Here is a 21,093-nt window from a genome sequence, read left to right on the forward strand (position 1 = left end):
ACATAGATTTCACCGGGGATGTCGATCTTTCCCCCCCACACTCCAGCTCCAGTCCCCCCAGGACCCTGATATCCGGGTACTCTCCAGACTGAAGACAGCAACAATGCCCCACCTACACCTCATCAGAAACCTTTTCCTCAGCAAGAAACAGTTTCCAGGACACATACCTTCTTCTCGTGCTCCTACGGCCACCTGAATGTTAGAAAAGAAAACACCATCAGGGTGAGATCATGATGTACAGTACGTGTACCATTCTTCGGTTCGCTTGGTGACTTTGGGATTCAGGATGGGACACAGTGTTTGAGTCAAAGGCCACAAAAGCAAAGATAATATGCCTGTCAGAAGTCGTTTTTCCTGGAGATGTGTCTCTGAAGAACACTGAGGATGCAGACTACAAAATGTTTCACCCAGAAGGAAAAAGTGCGGCTGCCGAGAAAGATCCTAGGACGCTGTTTATTACCAGGTTTGTCACTGCCAGTGGAAAATGTCTGCTGACCATGGTGACAGTTGGCAAGAAGCAACCACTCACCACTCTCCCCATCAGGGATAGTAACAGTATCATCGAAAATATACATTGTCATATTTACCACAGAAGCTGATTGAAACATAGCACTTTCGTTTCTCAGGGAAAGACTGGCATGCTCACCTCAGCAGCAACCTCGTACCTCCTTGCATAATTGGCGCGCAGTGTTTCCTCCTTTCGGACACCTAGAAGGACATAGAATATACCTCAGTATATTGTTGGTGGTGCTCAAGAATAACTCAGGGACTGTTCCTCATATGAACGTTGGCCAGAGCATACAGTTGCTTTGGTTACCTTCATGGACTGAATGGTACTGCTGAGCCACGTCAAGTGTATTTCTTGAAGTGTGCAATATGAGTAGTTTTTTGAGAGTGTAGACATTCGTCATGTGTAGTGTCAGTGGTACGTGTCTCCTGGGTCAACATACATCTCTCCTCTCTTTCTCACCTGTCTCTCTCTCTCTTATGAGTGTGTCTCAATCTCTTTGTGTGTTTCCCTGTCCCTCAGTTTTTGCTTGTGACACACACACACACACACACACACACACACACACACACAGAACAGCACCGTGAATCCATTGTCTTCTCTCACTGTAAACATAGACACAGGCTTTCCCCTCAGAAATCTGTGTTTTCTCCACACCCTCAAGCCTCTGTCCTGCAAGGAACCTGGGTTCAGGGTAGCTTCCACACTGATTCCAGCAGGAATGCCCGATCTTCCTGACCATATTGATTATTTCATCAGTTGGTTAAGTGTCCCTCTCTTGATTTCGACTCAGGTCATGATCTCAAGGTGTCTGGGATCAAATCCCTGACTGGGATTCCACCCCGCTCCCTCAATCAATCAATCAATCAATGACCTTTTAAAAGTTGCGCAACAGAGTATGTAAACTGATGCAGTCAATATGAAAAAACAATATGAAAGTGCTTCAAGACATTTAAAAAAGAAGTACCATTTGATCCAGCAATCCCACTTTGGGCTAACACATCCAAAAGTATTGAAATCTGGTCTTCTGAATGATACCTACACTCCCGTGTTCTGCATTCACAAAAGCTAATATAGCGAAACAACTGAGGGTCCATTGATGAACAAATGCACAAAGACAATGTGGTGTGTCCATACAATGGGTGACTATTCAGCCTTAAAAAGGAAGGAAATCCTGTCATTTGTGACAACATGGATGGCCCTGGGGGACTTGGTGTTAAGCGAAATAAGCCAGACACAGAAAGACAAATACTGCAGGATGACACTTACATGTGGAACCTAAAATAGTCAAATGCATAGGAACAGAGAATAGAATAGGGGCTGGAGGGAGGGGAAAGGGAGGAAATGTTGGTGTTCGGGGCACCAAGTTTCATTTATACAAAAGAAGTCAGTTCTGGAAACCTACCTTGCCACATCGGGCCTGTGATGAACTGCTTGAAAATCAGTAAGAGTGAGTTTGTAGGTTGAGTACCCTTACCACGAAAGAAAAAGAAGAAAAGCTCCAACAGAGATTGTGTGGGCAAATACCTTTTTCTGGGTGAGACAGTATAGAAATCAGAACAATCCAGTCATTGAGAGCATGGGGTTGGTGCCTGTTGGGCTGTGCCTAAGTTCCCTGTACTGCACAATGAAAACTTTCTTAGGGGCTGCTTATTAGTGCTATGGTATGAAGTTGAAAGTGATGGGGCGCCTGGGTGGTGCAGTCGGTTAACCGTCCGACTTCAGCCAGGTCACGATCTCGCGGTCCGGGAGTTCGAGCCCCGCGTCGGGCTCTGGGCTGATGGCTCAGAGCCTGGAGCCTGTTTCCGATTCTGTGTCTCCCTCTCTCTCTGCCCCTCCCCCGTTCATGCTCTGTCTCTCTCTGTCCCAAAAATAAATAAACGTTGAAAAAAAAAAAAAAAAAGAAAGTGACTAAATGCAGGAAAAGTCTTCGGAAAAAAATGACCAGTGGTTCAGAAGCAGTGTGTAAGTGTTCAGTCACTAAATGTCTGGAACATTAACCTAAACACTTGGTAGTGGTTGAATCTAGAGTGGGGACTTGGATGTCTACAGGACAAAGGAGGATGGAAGCTTCCTTTTCATCCTGTCCATGGCTAGGATGCTTTACAGCTCATGGGGAAGTCCTGTTACCACCTCCTGGGATCCCCATATCAACCCCGTGGGGCAGAGAGGGCAGGGCCTGTGACCCATATTTTCTGTGAGAGATTAAGTGACTCACCAAGATTCGCTATTCTGAAGAGTGGGAGGTCCAGGATAGGAATGTAGATGTTGCCCGGGGACAGAGATCCCTGAAAATCTGGGACCTTCCCAGGGCACCTGAGATCATGCCTTGAACCCCTGAGCCAGGGGCTCCCCCAGTCTCTTTATCAAGTCTTCCTCCCCAAGGTCTCTGTGGAAGACAGTTGATGCCCTGGAGGAGGTGCCTAAGCTAGGAGAAAAGTACAAATCCTAACTCAGCCTCCCAACACTAGGTTTCAACCCCTGACCCAAGGCACAATGCAGTTACCACGAAGTGAAGCCCTTCTGAAGGAGCAGGGGAAGCCCAACAGTGGCCATCCTCACCCGGCCTCCACACTACCAGGGCTCTCACAAGGAGCCTTCCCCAGTGGCCAGTGGTCTGCTCAGCTCCCAAGCTGACTCCGAAGCCACGACATTCCAAACCAACTGTCATGTGACGGCTCTGCCCAGAATTAGCTTCCCTTCAGTTGACTAAGCCTGGCTGAGCAGCTACTGTGAATTAACTGCGAAATTGGCCCATCGGGCTGGTGCTTTGATGGTGTATTGAGTGTAGGCTGGGACACCTAACGTGGCACTGACTATTGGTCTGTGGAACCATCTGAGCAGCCAGGACTAAGGCCTGGCTGGTGGAGGGCAGGGGCTGTACTGGCTCTGAGTGGGCCCCTTCCCAGTTCCTCCTCCTTCCCCAAAATCTGATCTGTACGGACTCCTCATCCTTCTTGAGACCCTGCAGTGGCAGGGGCCCATGTCCCATCTCCTTTTAGATGGACCCCTCCATACCCACGGCCTGGAGAAGGCTCCTCCCCCTCCACCGCCATGACTCTCCCTAAGGATCACCCGGACCTGCATTGATCTTTCATCTGCTGTTTACTGTTTTGCAGGTGATTATAACCAACCCTTTACTGAGAGACTAGATTCAAATCTAGGCACAGCAGTCTGTGTTGTTTAATCATAAATCCTTTGTTATGAAGCTCATCAAAGATTAACAAATTGTACATAAGGAAAGCCCACCATTGAAAACCAAACAGTATTATTAATTATGTGCTATTTTTCTTCTAGTCTTGCCTTGCGATGCTACCCGGATATATATTCATTAAGCATGTCAGCTATTGGCTTTCATTTACTAGCAAGCAATGGGATAGTTCATTAAGGAGCAAAGGCCCCACTGGAGCATGGGTGAGAGTGTCAAAACAAGGAGGATGGACACCGGGCTAGTAATCAAATGTTTGAGTTCTTATTGGTCACGGCCCCTACAGTGTGTAGTTCTTGGGAATCAAGCTGTTTTTAGGGCTCATGCTGATAATGTTACCGAATATACTACATTATGTCCCTGGATCTTTTTTCCTGAATGAGTCTTCACACACCACATGCAATGGGGCCTGAACTCATCACCCAGGGAGCAAGAGATGCATGCTCCAGCAGCTGAGTAAGGCACCAGCCCGTCATGTTCCCGATTCTTAATCAGATTTGTGCCATGTCCTGAAGAATGACCACACCAGGAAACTGACTGAGCAGGCGCCGACCAGCTCTCTAACTCAGCTGTACAAGGGAGCAGCGATGAGGGTGATGGCACAAGGTTCATTGTGAATTGGTACTTCGAGGCTTCTTTTTCGTTGTCTCACGGGTAGGCTCACAGAACTTCAGCATTACTAGGGCTCACTCCTATTGACAATGCCATCCAACACCTCTAAAGGATCTCCTCAGTCCTTACTGGACTCAGGCCAAGTGCTGAGGAGTAGCTCAGCACTGGCAGAGTTTGACCAGGTTTTCCTAACTTGTGCCTCCAAACTTTCAGAATCTTTGAACTGACCAGAACCATGTAAGATTTCTAGATCTTTTTCATATTAGTGACTACGGCAAGTTCTATCATAATCTGGCTTGAGAGTTTCCCTGGGCTGTGGGACCACAGGGACTACCTCATAATAGTAGATAGCATGTGGGATTTTCCTTGGTCCAGGTGATTCCTGACATACACACACATGCTGGAATTGCTTTGCACAGCCAGTGATCCCATGGCTAAGTAGAAGTTAAAGCATGAGCATTGGGACTACAGGCCTGGGTTCACATCCTGACTCTTAGGAGTTCATGCTCCTGGACACAAGAATCTCTGTGCCTCAGTTTCTCCTCCTGAGAAGTAGGAAGAGTAACAAACCATCACATATGTCTGTGATGGCATTGAATGAATTATTGCATGTAAAGTGTGCGGTGTATGACAAGTGGTCAGAAAGATTCATTAGAGGGTACAGATATTAAGTGAGACCTTACAATTTTGCAAGTTCAGAGGTGGATTCAAACCTGGGACTCTGAGTTCCCAGACCATTGTTCTATGACACACAGCTGCTTTGCTTTGCCTAAAAACTATCATTTTACCTCAACATAATTTAGTTTTGACAGAATCAGAGGCATTAAAAAAAGGAACACAAAAGAAAAGAAAAAAGAAAAAAAAAGCTGTTGGTGACCCCTGGATCCCACTCTCTGTGGCCTTTGACCAGAAATATTCATGATTGTTCTCCAGAGTGATCCAATGTATACAGTGTAATTCTGGATAACACCCAAAGGATAAAAGTAAATGTGTGTTTGGGGGCCACAAATTGTTGAAACTCTCATATTGTTAGGGTCTCTTTGGACAACTCTTTATGTGAATGAAGGAACACATCTCCCCAAATACTGGACCCACTGCCCCTTTTTGGTATAAAGAGTATAGGGAAAGCATGTTAAAAACAATGATGGATACCTTCCATATCAACCATTCTGGATTCACTCTACATTTCTGTAATGAATAATTTGAATACACACTTTTGGAGTTTTAAAAGATCCTACATTACAATAGACATTGCCGTATGTTTTCTCCTAGGAATACCTAGTGGTGACAAGAAAGGGGTGCAGGATATAGTCCATTTTTCTCAATGGAGAAAAAATATCAAGGGAGCTATCTTGATAGAATAACCTAAACCCAAGAGATAAAACAAAACTATAAAACATATTCATAACTCCGTACGACCAGATAGAGAGAGGAGATTTCAAACCATGGAAAAATATTTTGAGCAACGGCTAACTGTCCAGTTGGTAGCAGACAGTGTTAAGAAGATCTTTATGAACATACCACCGCAGCAACAAATCAGATTGCCCATCTTCGAAGACACTAGGTACAGATCTGAGAACTCACTCACTATCAGAGTTGAACTGCTCAGCTCAGAGACTGGCAGTTGGAAAAAACGGGCATCTGACATCATTTCATCGCCGTGGCAACAGAGCTTTCATGGGGAATGCACGTGCACACCGTCCAACTTCTGCTGTGTGGACAGGTGCATCTCTACAGAGACAGGGGCACCATTGGAGATTAAGTGCTTGTGTTTCAAAAGCTGAATCCTGGTCTCACACGTTGTCATTCTCTGTTTTGAAAATAAATTACATGAAGGGAAATGACCTGACCCCTCCAACACCAATTACAATCACTAGTCAAAATTTCAGGGTGAAGAGGGAAAAAGAGAATATTTTGAGAATAGAGAGAGGTCCTATTTTTTTATTTAAAACACAATCCATACCCATTTCTACCAACCTCAGTCCAAGGACACCTCTAGAATGACGTTCAAATTTTGTTCCAGATGAAATACTAGAAGTAATCGTTATATCTTAAAGTAATTTAGTCAGGTTATAGACCCATTAATTATAAACACAATTTGATGTAGAGTAATTACATAGAAGGCATATTTATTTTCTTAGCAAAGGTGTGGGACAAGGAGTTTACCTTTAGCTCTTCACTGAAACACACATGCCTGTGTTTTTGATAAAAAACTAACAGCTACATTAATTACATGTTTTTTCTCTACCAAATTAGTCTAGAAGTTTAGAATCCGGGATGGTACATATAGAAAAAGTCATAAAATGAAAAATAGTAATTAAAATAATATTTACATTAAGAAAATATAATAAAAAGAAAAATTTCAACTAAAACTAAGGTAAAATTTTCTTGTGTCAATATGGGAAAGGTGAACAGAAATGTTATCGTGTTCTTTTTGAATGGTGGAATCAGACTTCTATTAATTTTATATGTCCTAAATCTTAAGATTTTCTACTCTGCCGTTGTATGTATGTTTTACTCAGAAAAACAATAGGAAAGGTATTAAATTAATATAAATGTTATAAAGGTATACAATTAAGTAATAAAGATATGTATTTACATTGCAAAAAAAAGAAAAAAAAATGTCCAGGGCTTTGAGCTGAGATGCAAGGAGGACCCAGACTTAGCAGGATCCCCCGTTCTGTCTGCATGTACTACCAGGCCTAGACATGAACCCAGGACAAGGGTGACTTTCAGGATTCCAACAGGGCACAATTCTCCACCTTCTAGGTCACTGTTCTCTGATAAAAATTATGCAAAGCACATACATAGTTTTGGCTTTGCCAGTAAACACACTGGAAAAAGGAAAATCAAAAACAGTGAAGCTAATGTGAGTAATATATTTTTGATCCGATACATCCAAAATGTTAAGATTTCCACTGTGACACATGAAACGAGACCACATTTCAAGGGCTCGAGAGCCACTCAGAGCTGGTTGCTACCATAGAGGAGAGTGGAGATAGAGATCATTCACAGCACAGCAATAGAGTGGACGGTACGTTCAGGATCTCCTAGGCTATACTTTAGGAACATAATGAAATAATCCACTTTGTCAGACTGAGTCCTGAGAATCACATCTCCGCCTGGAATCTCCAGACCCAGAGTCAGTGTGTGACAAAACCACATCCGTGTTGCCAGGCATGGATTGGATGGTAGGCACTCAGTAATGGTTTAATCATCTAAATTCTCCATCTTGCTATCTCCTTGGCCATCTCCTTTAAAATGTGAGAAACCAATTAATTTAATGACCGTATAGGAATCCTTGAAACTAACTAAAAGAATTCAGCGCTCCCCTCACCTCCCCTTGAATCCTGGCCTCCAGACTTACATTGGAGTTTCCCTCTCTCACTCACTGTATTCACACCCTCTCAATGCCCCAATTAGTCCAATATTACTGTTACTTAATTCAGGTACATACTAGATTATTGTACCTGGAGAGAGTACCTTCCCAGTTCTCTGGGACACATGATATTGGCTTCTGGTGGTCCCCGATCAGGGAGAAATTGGGCCCCCAGGGGACATCTGGCAAATTCTGGATACATTTAAGGTGTCAACAGTGGGGAAGGCACGGCTGGCATTTGGCAGGCTGAGGCCAGGGATGCAGCTAAACATTTTGTAAGGCATCCTGCAGCTCCTCACAAGACTTACCTTGCGCAAAATGTCAACAGAGCCCAGTTTAAGAAACCCTGTCTTAAGCCATGTCTATTAAGTCTCTCTAAGAAAAAGGAGGATTCCTCCCAATCTCTTTGAATCCAATGTTAAAGGGTCGCTATCTATCTATAAGGAATTAGGCACAGACCCCACTGGTGTGAATGCAATAAATATATTCTCATAGTTAGATTTTGTAAAAAGTAATGAGGGCTCGCCTGGCTGGCTCGATCCATGGAGTGTGTGACTCTTGATCTGGGAGTCGTGAAGTTGAGCCCCAAATGGGTGCAGAGATTACTTAAAAGGAAAATTAAAAAAAAATTTTAAGGTTTATTTATTTTTGGGAGACAGAGAGACAGAGTAGGGGAGGGGCAGAGAGAGAGAGGGAGACACAAAATCCAAAGCAGGCTCCAGGCTCTGAGCCAGTCAGCACAGAGCCCAACACACGGCTCAAACTCACGAGGCGCGGGATCATGAGCTGGGCCGAAGTCGGATGCTCAACTGACTGAGCCACCCAGGCGCCCCAAACATAAATTTTTTTTTTTAATTTTTTTTTCAACGTTTATTTTTGGGACAGAGAGAGACAGAGCATGAACGGGGGAGGGGCAGAGAGAGAGGGAGACACGGAATCGGAAACAGGCTCCAGGCTCTGAGCCATCAACCCAGAGCCTGACGCGGGGCTCGAACTCACAGACCGTGAGATCGTGACCTGGCTGAAGTCAGACGCTCAACCGACTGCGCCACCCAGGCGCCCCGAATTTTTTTAATGTTTACTTGTTTTTGAGAGGCAGACAGACAGACAGAGTGTGAGTGGGGGAGGGGCAGAGAGAGAGGGAGAACACAGAATCCTAAGCAGGCTCCAGGCTCTGAGCTGTCAGCACAGAGCTGATGTGGGGCTTGAACGTGTAAAACAACAAATCATGACCTGAGCCAAAGTCGGATGCTTAACTGACTGAGCTACCCAGGGGCCCTGTTAAAACCTAAAATGTTTTAATGGAATGTAGCAATCATTGTCTCGAGAAGTGTACTCTAAAAGCTCACTCCGTGGACACCATCATTTCTCCCCAGATATTTCTCTCTGTGATTGCAAATATGTATTTTCAAGGATTTGTGAAGCAAACTGGAGTGTGTGCAAAATCACAGGAAATTGGACAACAACGTTTCTGTTTTGAAACTTCTGCTACCGACTGTAACAGAAACGAGACTACTAATGTTACAATAAATCCTATCCTGCATCTTCTATCTAAACCAACATTCACATCAAAACTATTATTGATTAGCCATCTCACAGCATTTCCACCCCTTGGTAATCCTAGTAAAGTGTATGAGGTTTAAATCTGTTGGTGGCTGACAAAGGTGTGAACTCAGAGCATTTATAGTCCATTTAGAACAATGTCTCTCAAAGTCAAAAACAACCACCGCTTCTCAATATTGGCATTGTATGAGTTTCATGTTTGCTTTCCTTTGTTCAGCTCAAGTTTGGAAATGTGTGAAAATGTACAAGAAGCACGAGAATTGAGAAGCACTTGACTTCTGAGGTAGGAAATTAGAAATAATTCTTAGATAATCTTAATATTTCCCCTTCTTGATGTCGTGCCACAATTCAGGTAAGTTTCCTTTGCTTTATTCTTTCTTTTTTTTTTTTTTTCAACGTTTATTTATTTTTGGGACAGAGAGAGACAGAGCATGAACGGGGGAGGGGCAGAGAGAGAGGGAGACACAGAATCGGAAACAGGCTCCAGGCTCTGAGCCATCAGCCCAGAGCCTGACGCGGGGCTCGAACTCCCGGACCGCGAGATCGTGACCTGGCTGAAGTCGGACGCTTAACCGACTGCGCCACCCAGGCACCCCAGCTTTATTCTTTACATAGTGTGCACTCGAGTTTTCTCCCTTCCATTATGTTCTGTTGTTTGTATTACTCCTAGATAACCAGGAAAGTGTAGGGAGACATATATTGTCAGGAGACAATATATGGGAAATCTGATGGATTTCAAAGTATTAAGTCATAGATCAATCCAAGAGTCATTATTTGTTGTCTACTTTTCTCCTTGTATTTGATATCCAAAATCAAGACCACAGGCCCAGCTCTCTTCTAAATTTGTGTCATTAAAGAAAATTTAAGACCACACCCTCTATCAGAAGCCCCCGCAAGTTGTCCTGGGAGTGCAAAGTACAAACATCATTTGTCTTGGGACAAAAGGAAAGGTTTCTACAGGTAGGAACAATTGAGGGGACATTGGGTGTAGCGGAGTTTGGCCACACAGTAAGGATGGATCAAAGTTCCCCGGAAAATGGGAAGGCTGAACACGTACCTACGAATTGAAACGGCTACAGTTTTTAATCGTCCTGCGAAGAAGCATGGGGTGAGGCTACCCCTGGTTATCAGGAGACAGAAATGTTTACTGAACGGAGCAACTGCAGGATCAGGTGGGTGTTTGCCTTCCAGTGGGCATTTCAGAAGGTAAGAGTGGATGCCTTAAGCCTGCATGAGGCCAGGGAACAGGGAAGTGCTGCCATCGTCTTTGACATAGCTCCACCTAGCGGCCAGCCGTGTTTACTACCACTCGGTTCACCCAACCTTCTTCGGGTGTCTGCCAAAGTCCCTCAAGAACTACAATCCCTCCGCTTTTCTACAGTTGAAGAATAAAGACCCAAATAAGTGAGACACAACAAAAACTCCTCAAATTTCATCGACAGATCACTAATAAAGATATTTAAAATGCGTGTAATTTACCAATTGTTGTTATGACCTTCCCATATTTTGAAGCTCAAATCTGTTTAAAATATGCTTCGTGGGCTTTGATACACCGATAATCTTATATGTTACTGTGCAGGAAAACGTGATGGCAGTAAGAGATTTCTACTTTCTAGTCACTGAGCGGCAACAAAATCAAAGTGAAGAATTTATCTCCCAGGATTGGAACCAAGCACAGCCAATTTCCATCTCCTCCTCAGCTTGGTACCCCACGGTTCCTCAAAACTAGGTTCTGGGCCCACATGTTTCAAATCGCTGAGCTAACGTGAGTGAGAATTCATATCCTATAGAAGCTAAGTGTATTAAGTAGTAAACCAGAAGGTTTTAATTTTAAACAGTGAGTCAAATTGAAATGGGAATTTTATGACACATTATGTGCTTGACAGATGAAGCATATTTGTGTAAGCAACATAACTATGGAGTATTGTATAGAGAGAGTTCATGTTCATGTCTGGTTTTGTCCACAAGACAAGGAAAACATGGTATTTATTGACCACAGATAATTCTTCACATTTATCAATCCTCACACTCAAAATGTCTGAAACTGCTGTTTCTTTTGAAAGTTCGGTTCCATGTGGAATAAAAACACACGTGGCACCATTTCTGTCATCAGGATATCTCAGTCCTCCCAGAATTAAATTAAAACATAATCGGATGATGAAATAGGTGAGTCCTGGTATGGTAGGGTGGCAAGAGGACCCTTTAACATAAGGAGCCCCTTCTGAATCAATCTCATTTCAGAACTGAGCCCCCTTTGAAAGGAGTTGGAAACCAGAGAAGAATCTCCTAGAGGAGGACTCCACTCTTCTGCAACCTCCTTTTTGCTGGTCAGTGTTCTACAAAAGGCACATGTGAGACAGCAAAGTGCAGGGGACGAATCCTTCTATGAATACAGCAAGTGTTATTGAGGTCACCTCCATCACAAACACAGTGTGTGCCCCTAGGGATACTGTATACGCCTGGGCTCTCTGTTCTAGGAGCTGTGGGTAGGAGTAGATTTTCAGTACCCAGGCTTGAGAGATGACATATTCTTTCTTTTCCCTGAACAGATCATGACTTGGACTGTTGTACGAGATGTTGAATTGAGTTTCTCCCATTGATTGGTTCAACCTCTCAGCTGCTGCTGTGGGTCTGAGCCACGGCCAGGTTGGAGTGGTTCTGCGAGTTGGGAGGATCTCTCAGCCTAGACTGGCAATCGCAGGCAGAAATAGAATGGGACCCACCCATGTCAACTACAGATTGTCTAGTAGCTCTATGGTAAAAAGAAACAAGTCAAAAATCAAATCATTGTAATGGGCAAAATGGTACCACTTCAACGTGTATTTGATTTCAAAAATACATTGTTTTTAAAACCTCAACAAGAAAGTTTCTTCTTCTTTTTTTTTTTTTTTTCTTATTCTGTCCTCAGAATCAGTGTGCATGTCACACTCAGAGCACGGCTCAATTCAGAGGAGCTGAATTCCAGGGGCTCGATTTCCACAGGTGGTTGGTGGCTACAATATTGGACACCCCAGGTCTGGTCTATTTTACCAGCTCAGGTCAAAGATGAATGACCAACTGAGACTTTAATTCTACCTGGCATCTCAAATATGAGAAGATATCAGAAGAGCAGCACCAAGAGTCACTTATGTTTATATTTGTAGTGCGTGGCATTTCCTAGTAGAGGGAGGACACATAGTAGGTACGTGACATGTCTATGCAAGCAAAGAGGATAAAAACCCCACGCAGTCCTGTTCCTTTAGGTCCTTAGGAAACTCTACTATCATGCTCATTTTCCCACAGAGAGTGGGTATGGCTGAAAATTTTAAATAAGGAAGGAGATGTCTCATCTGCCTCAGTTATCTTGAAAAACCCATGCTCCTGGCACAAAAACAGACACATAGACCAATGGAATAGAATAGAAACCCCAGAACTAGACCCACAAACGTATGGCCAACTCATCTTTGACAAAGCAGGAAAGAACATCCAATGGAAAAAAGACAGTCTCTTTAACAAATGGTGCTGGGAGAACTGGACAGCAACATGCAGAAGGTTGAAACTAGACCACTTTCTCACACCATTCACAAAAACAAACTCAAAATGGATAAAGGACCTGAATGTGAGACAGGAAACCATCAAAAGCCTAGAGGAGAAGGCAGGAAAAGACCTCTCTGACCTCAGCCGTAGCAATCTCTTACTCGGCACATCCCCAAAGGCAAGGGAATTAAAAGCAAAAATGAATTACTGGGACCTTAGGAAGATAAAAAGCTTCTGCACTGCAAAAGAAACAACCAACAAAACTAAAAGGCAACCAACGGAATGGGAAAAGATATTTGCAAATGACATATCGGACAAAGGGCTAGTATCCAAAATCTATAAAGAGCTCACCAAACTCCACACCCGAAAAACAAATAACCCAGTGAAGAAATCGGCAGAAAACATGAATAGACACTTGTCTAAAGAGGACATCCGGATGGCCAAGAGGCACATGAAAAGATGCTCAACGTCGCTCCTTATCAGGGAAATACAAATCAAAACCATACACAGATATCACCTCACGCCAGTCGGAGTCGCCAAAATGAACAAATCAGGAGACTATAGATGCTGGAGAGGATGTGGAGAAATGGGAACCCTCTTGCACTGTTGGTGGGAATGCAAATTGGTGCAGCCGCTCTGGAAAACAGTGTGGAGGTTCCTCAGAAAATTAAAAATAGACCTACCCTATGACCCAGCAATAGCACTGCTAGGAATTTACTCAAGGGATACAGGAGTACTGATGCATAGGGGCACTTGTACCCCAATGTTTATAGCAGCACTCTCAACAATAGCCAAATTATGGAAAGAGCCTAAATGTCCATCAACTGATGAATGGGTAAAGAAATTGTGGTTTATATACACAATGGAGTACTACAGGGCAATGAGAAAGAAAGAAATATGGCCCTTTGTAGCAACGTGGATGGAACTGGAGAGTGTGATGCTAAGTGAAATAAGCCATACAGAGAAAGACAGATACCATATGTTTTCACTCTTATGTGGATCCTGAGACTTAACAGAAACCCATGGGGGAGGGGAAGGAAGAAAACAAAAAGAGGTTAGAGTGGGAGAGAGAGCCAAAGCATAAGAGACTCTTAAAAACTGAGAACAAACTGAGGGTTGATGGGGGGTGGGAGGGAGGGAAGGGTGGGTGATGGGTATTGAGGAGGGCACCTTTTGGGCTGAGCACTGGGTGTTGTATGGAAACCATTTTGACAATAAATTTCATATATTGAAAAAATAAATAAATAAATAAATAAATAAAACAAAAAAATAATATTAAATAAATAAATACCATGCAAATTAAAAAGGAAAGAAAGAAAGAAAGAAAAAACCCATGTTCCTAAAATGTGGTGATGTCCGCTGCCTCCAGTGTGTCAATTCATGCCAGAAGGAGCCCTGTGAGGATGGTTTGTTGTGCCCATTTTGTCTGTGCTCATTCAGAAAGATAAGATCAAGACAGGTGGTCAGCTGGGGAAGCTGGTGTCCGAGATCGAGGAACTGGAGTGGCCTTGGAGACCTATTCTCATCCTTTTCACAGAAGGATGCTGAAACACCAAGGTGAGGCAACTGTCCTGTCCCAGGTCCTCTGACTCACGTCTGGGGACAGGAGGTAGGAATTGGCCTTGGCTAAGTTAGATGTTGAAACACAAGGTCCAAGCAAGCATAGGTGGCCCTTATAGACCGGATCCTTTCCCATGGGCAAGGAAAGCTTTACTACTCTCCCAGGGGGAAACAGACCAGCTCCTCTCTACACAAAGCTCCAATTGGGGAAGCTAACGAAAAGAATTACAAGAGGAAAAGCCCAAGTCCCACCCTCTGGGCCCTGTGCGGAACAAGAGGTCTAATGATACAGGGTGGTGAGAGTGGTGACCCTGCTCCCCACCCCACATGCAATACAGACTATCATGACCCCTGCACAGTCACAATGGACTGTGAAACTCTCCCCTCTTTTCCTCACTCATAATCCTTCTTCCTAACACCCCATCAAACTTTGCCTACAGCTTTCAATTAAACCACAATCAGTACGCGTCCTATTGAAATCATGAATTATATGTCTTTAGCATATTCCAGCAAGGTAAGGTCACAGAAGACACTGATTTTTAAAATATAATACAAGTTCTATTTCTTATATTTATTTACAAAATTGGAAAGAGACATGTAAGTAACTGGAAAACCTTACTCCTTAACATATTCCAAGCTAGCACTGCATTGAATTTGCTTCAAAATTGTCTGCTCTCTTTGGTTTTTCTGCATATATGACAAATCTGTAGAATCCCAGTCTGAGAAATGGTGCCACAAGGTGACCCAGGGCGTCCAGAGGACTCTGAAGGGTTTGAGGGGATGACTGGCCTTGGGAAACTCCCAGCCCGGACTGGAGGCTGCTGTGGCCCCTATCTAAAGACAGGCTGCTCTATGCCCATGAGGATGCGGAGCTGAGCCCTGGGAACCACCTTACTTGATTCACAGGGAGACCCCCGGCCTCTGTCCTCCTCCCTCTTTGCCTGGGAGCCTGAACTGGGAAAAACCCAGCCTACCCTGCACTATCTCACCTTGTTGAGTGGCTGATGTGCTCGCTGTTTCCCTTGAGAGGGTTGGGCAGCATAGGGTCCTGCAGGACTGAGATGTTGAACCCTCCAGGGACACGTTTCCCAAAGAACACAATGTGACCTGCTCCATGTGGCCCCGCAGGGGCCTCCAGCCCTGTCGTCCAAATGCAGGAGTCAGTGGAGGCAGGAGTCAGTGGCCCAACAAAGTTAGGGCTGGGCAGGGCATGGCTATCTGCGCCCTGGGCTATGTTGTCAGTACACCCTTCACTTGTGGAACGTGGCCATAACCTTCATGTCCTCCTGCAAGGTCACGTGCATTGTGGGCTGCCCCCCAGCGAGCTCCTGGGCATTCCGGTTCCCTGAAGGGCACTTGTTTGCCTTCTGCACTTCCTCCTGCCTCTCTGCACTCCATTTCCTCCTCCTGTTCCACTCCATGCCCCTTCTTTCCTGACACATTCTCTTCATCATCCACGACAGGAGGATTTCTGGAATCAGATTCCTGATGGAATCATTCTTGTTTTAAAATTGTGTGATCTTGGTAGCTGTAAGGCAGAAGACAGTCATGTGATTGCAGAGGCCCCCATCCCCATCTCTGGGGCAGGAGAGCACCAAGACGGGCTCGGCCAGGGCAGACACAGGCTCCCGGGGGGCCCTCCGGCAGAGCGATCCCAGCCCTCCTCATTCCAGCCTGGTGCCCAAGCCACCACACAGGGCTGCTCAGCCCTGGGAACAGGGTGCTGCTGGGAAAGCTGGTGACGGGATGCTGGGGAGATTATATAGACACTGGAGATGCTAGGCCCTCCTGGGCCTGGATGGGACTGGGTCCTTCAGGATGGGAATCATCCAAAGAGGGAGCAGGGAAGAGTCACACAGGAGACTTAAGCGCCAGAAATAAATAGAAAAGAGCCAGAAGTAGGAAGTAAATTATATGCAGATGGCTAGTGTCTGAATCCTAACCCTCCGGATCTGTAAAACAGACTTCTTCTGCGTGCACAAGGGCAGCGACAGTGATGGGGGTGGCCGTGGGAAAGAGAGGATGAGGTCAGGGGAGGTGAGAACTCAGGCTGCTGCTTCTGGGATTACATCCCTGACCCCAGATGGCAACTGTGCCCTCACACTACAATCCCCCTGGGGCCCTCTTCCCACCTTTCTCCAATGTGATGAGGAGCAGGTCCAGGGACTCCAGGCCCTTCCTAGTCCTCAGATCCCATGCCTGGGACCAGGAAGCAGCACCTGAGCCACCCCGTCCCTCCAAGAGGCAGTCACTGTCCCTAGGACTTTGTGTGCAATACACTGCCCGCCTCCCAACTTCCCTCTCCAATGACCACCTGGACTCCTTCCTCCCTCCAGATTCCTGTCCATTTCCCGTCTCCTGGTCAGCCTCCACCTTTGTATTTTCCTCCAATATGGGGAGAGTGGAACCCAAGTGTGCATGCCATGGCTATACTGCCACCTTCCCTAACCAATCAATCCATCAACTAATCAATCCAGCCAAATCCAGGGGCACCTTCATGGTTGTGCTGGGCCATTGGAGAAGACAATCCATTCCCCATACCGTGTGGCTGGCCTGTGCCTGCTCTGACCTTAGGTACCTGGGGGACACTGGGCGTTCCCACAGCCCTTTCCTCCACATTAGTCCCAGCCCCTTAGGGACAGTGACCGTGACATTAGAGGTAACATAACTTGCCCAAAGTCCCCCAGTCTATAGGTGAAGCGAGGGGAAAACATCAACAGGTGCAGCCGTAGAAACCCCTGTGCCTGCCAGCCTCTGCCCTGAGCACTGGAAGGAGTGGGCGAGGACCCAGACAGGCACAAGAAAGATCACACGGAGGGCTATAACCGTGGTGTGTGGGAGCAGGCCCATTGCTGTGTGGCTGGAGGAGTGGGATCTGACAGGGGCAGGAACCCCAGCCCCACTGCCAAGAGCCTCTTTCCTGGGGCTGTTCACTCCCAGGAGACAGCTCAGCGGGGCCTGGAGACCCAGTGTGTGTGAGGGCCCAGTGGCATTCACACAGGCCTCTAGAAATCCTGCCAACCAGGGAGGGTATCAGCGTGTGTGTGTGTGTGGGGGGGGGGGGAGCTGCACAGAGGTCCCTTCCACGTGGAGGCAAGTACAGGATTTATTCGGCTCCAGGGACCCTGGATTTGGGTGAGGAGAGGAGGAGAGAACTTGCTCCAGGGAGCACCTCCCACCTCACTTCTTCAGACGGTCCCAGGAGCACTTGCAGGAGCTGGAGAGGAAACGTTCTCTGCGATGCCCACCCAGGGAGCACCCTTTCACCCAGGGGCAAAGCTGAAGGTAGCCCATACAGGTGCCGCTCCGTGACCTGAAGGTGCAGAGGGAGAGGGTCCCCGGGTCCCCAGCACCCCCTCACATGGAAAGCACTTTGTCTCCGTTTCAAGTGTGCATGCCAGAATATGCCTCATCAGACCACCTCTGTCACAGATCACACCAAAATCCGACCCAGTAAACTGCCCCTGCTCAAGTCCCAAGACGTGGGAACACTACCGTAACCAAGGCTTTGATGCTTGGCAGAGGCAGAGCAGAAGAGAGCAGGTCTTAGCGGAAAGAGAGACTTTAAATAACAAAGCAAGAAAAGATTGCGAACAGTACACCCTAAGCCAACAGACATAACAGCTCTTATTCCTACAGCGTTAAAATATGAGAAGGACGCACATTTCCTTTTCTCTCTGATTTCATACCCACCTCCCTCAGTCTCCAAAGCTGCAGGTATAACCTGACAGCTCCCAGAAACCATTTCCTGATACACTTGAGGGCTGTTCCCTACCTAGGGGTTCTTCAACCTTGCTGCTCGAATCATATCTTCAGTGGACAATCCAACCTTTACAGACACAAGCATGAGCAAGCAGCGTACTAGAGAGAGGGTCTCCCCTAGTTCCTTGCTGCCCCAGCTGAGGCCATGCTGGCCCACCCGGCATCAGCTGTCCTTCCCTCTGGGTCCTCAGACCTTCCCTGGGCTCGGTGGAGTCAGCGTCCTTCAAGGAGACATTGACCACCCTTGCAAACCTGCAAATGAGAGAAAGGATCCGCCTTCACCTGGCACTTCCCCAGCTGCACTGGATCGTGATAGCTCTCACCTGGGCACGAACCAACCTGACCCTACCCACTGTGACGGACACAAATGTTGGGTTAGGTGGGTTCCATGAGCACACCCTGGGCCAGGCTCCGAGCAGCTGCCCAGGAGAGCCGTCTGTCGGGATGGAAATGCTCTGTGTTGTAAACATGCACCTGCTGGGTACCTGAACTGTGGCTAGTGTGATGAGGGATGGAATGTTTAACTTCATTTGCTTTAATTAATTTAAACATGAGCCCGCACGTCTGGCTAGTGGCTTCCCCCCTGGAGAGTGCAGCTGTCGGATCCAAAGATGCAGAAGACGTGACGTGCCTGCCCTGGGGGTGCCTGCAGAGGATTTGCTGGCCTGACACGATCTTCCATTAATAGGTTCTTAGGGCTCATACACATGTGCCAGGCACTCCATGAGTCCCTGGGAACACTCAGAGAGGACGGCCACCCCCCAAGCCCTCGAGGAATCCCAGCCGGGGCCCACTTGTAAGCAGAGTGAAGAGCATCACCCCCCACACCTGTGCTGGATGTAATCAGCGCAGCAGGGTGGGGGGGGCACCTCACTGTCCTCAGGAAGCCACCCCCCTCTCTCGGATCTGGACCAGAGCCGGGGCAGATACCCAACTTAGTGTGGGGCCCGACAGGCTGGGACAAACTGAGGAGGGACCTTTCCACCCCTGAACTAGATCCCAGCCCAGAGGTTTTACAAGAGGCGCTTCCCAGTGCTGAGCACTGTGTGAGACAAGAGTGAGGGAGATGCTGTCAGTGCCCTTGTAGTGACCACCCAGGGCTAGGGCTCCTGTGCCCACGAGTGGAAGGAAGGGTTAGAACGGATAGGGTTTAGAACCGAGAATTCCAATACCTGTCAGACAAATTCTCCAACTGATGTCCTCAGAGCCAGGGAAAGGTACAGCGAGGACTACCTTAACCCTGGGATCAGCCCCCACCACTTTGCTCAACTCCCTGTGCACTGGAGCCTGGGCCCCTCTCACCTCCTCTGCAACTAGAATGTTCTACAGCTGCCCTGGTCACGTGGGGTGAGATCCCTTTTGTATGAATGTGTTTCCAGCCAAATAACTCTTGGCCAACAGTGTGTAGACAAGGACTGGTTGTCAGGTGACCCCCAGAAGCAGGGGAAGAGTACAAGCTGGTCCCCCCCCCCCCGGCCCCCAGTGGATCAGGCCTGGGAACCTCCTTGTGTCTGGCCTGGCTCTGGTTCCATCCCTGTGATATGTCCTGGGTGGGAGAACAGGAGACCTGACTCCACTGTCTGCCCCTCCCCAGTGTCAATGAAGGAAAGAGTCTGGTAGATGGAGAAGAGGCTGGGACAGGAAGGAAGGCCCTCTCCCCGGGCTTTTAGGACGATGTCCATGTGGTGCTCTCACCCGGCACCCCGGCTCCTCCTGCCTCATCCCTGCTCATAAGTGGTCCCCAGGCAGGGGATGCGTGAGAGAAAGTCCATGGGGCTTAGGGCCGAGGGCCTCGTCGCAGTGCCTGGCTCCCCATCCACAGGCTGTGCTATTCCCCGTAATCCATCACCCTCTCTGGCCTCCCTTGTCCCAGAGGCCAATTAGATACCATTAGGGCTCCTTCTCTTAAATTAGGATTGATCCATCTGCCATGGGGTTAAGGAAACAGCCTGCTCAGAGGTGAGATCTATCATTAAATGAAGTGGTTATTGACCCAATAATGGTGATTCTGAAACAGTTTTGTCCACTTAGAATGCTGGGAACCCTTCCTAGCTGGCAGTGGGATTTCCCCCCAAGTTTATTAGCATACAACGAACTGTATACACTCAAAGTGCAGAATTTGATCAAATTTGAAGTACATACAATTGCATGAAACAATGGTGATGGGAGTTTTCACTTAGAAGCTGACATTGTCAGCTGCGTTTTTGGAGGGGACACCAGTCTAGGGAGACACACACACACTCACACCACACTCAGAGCCACACCACCTAGATTCACACAGGGAAGAGCCCACCACCATACACACAAACCCTCACCACCCAAAGGGAGCAAAAGTGCTTGTGAAGAAATGGCCACGGTTCTTTCCCTGTAGTGTCAGCCTCGTTCCCCACATCCCCAGCCCCCGTTCCCAGCAGGCACCCAGAATCGGGGTGGTGCTCCCAATGAAAGCCAGCAGGAAAGCCCCGGGTCTCTCACCACCTAGATCTTTCCCCAGCAAGTGTGGGACTCCATGGAACTTACTATTTTCACTGACTCCCGAGACCACCTGCAATGACAGACAAGCATGAGGATCAGATCGCTCCCATGTGTCCTCTGGGTGACTTTAGAGACCTAGCCGGGAGACCATCCAGTAGAAGCCCCAAAGGCCAGAGTAGAGAACGCTGCTGAAAATTCCTGGATCACGTCCTCTCAAGTCCATGTCGGTTGCCAGTCATGAGATTCTTAGTCCGATGAGGGGGGATTTCTGCTAAGGAAAGCCCTGCCCCCCTCTACCCCCACCCACCCCCCCACACACACACACAGTCTACGAGCTGGTGCAACCCTTCGCAAACAGCCGCATGAACCAGATGTCACTGGTAGGACTCGACACCCATCCCCAACAAGGAACTGATCAATATCGTCTCTGATGAGCATGCCCACATTTTCACACATGAATTCAACTGAAAGAAAGAAACCTAGAAAGCAGGGTTTGTGTCTCAGACACAG

General features: G+C 47.0%; 1 long non-coding RNA gene across 4 annotated transcripts; it reads left to right on the forward strand.

Annotated features, from left to right (window-relative positions):
- Positions 1-9,567: 9,567 nt before the first annotated feature.
- Positions 9,568-12,749, forward strand: LOC123383671. Of its 4 annotated transcripts, XR_006593617.1 has the most exons (4): positions 9,727-11,035; positions 11,334-11,436; positions 11,512-11,597; positions 11,820-12,128. It is a non-coding gene; the product is annotated as an uncharacterized LOC123383671 (long non-coding RNA). The 4 variants fall into 4 exon arrangements; XR_006593616.1 differs by adding an exon at positions 12,179-12,749 and having other exon boundaries at positions 9,726-11,597; positions 11,820-12,027; XR_006593615.1 differs by having other exon boundaries at positions 11,334-11,597.
- The last annotated feature ends 8,344 nt before the right edge of the window (positions 12,750-21,093 follow it).

The sequence above is a fragment of the Felis catus genome (assembly GCF_018350175.1).
Source record: "Felis catus isolate Fca126 chromosome F1 unlocalized genomic scaffold, F.catus_Fca126_mat1.0 chrF1_random_Un_scaffold_77, whole genome shotgun sequence".
NCBI lineage: Eukaryota > Metazoa > Chordata > Mammalia > Carnivora > Felidae > Felis > Felis catus.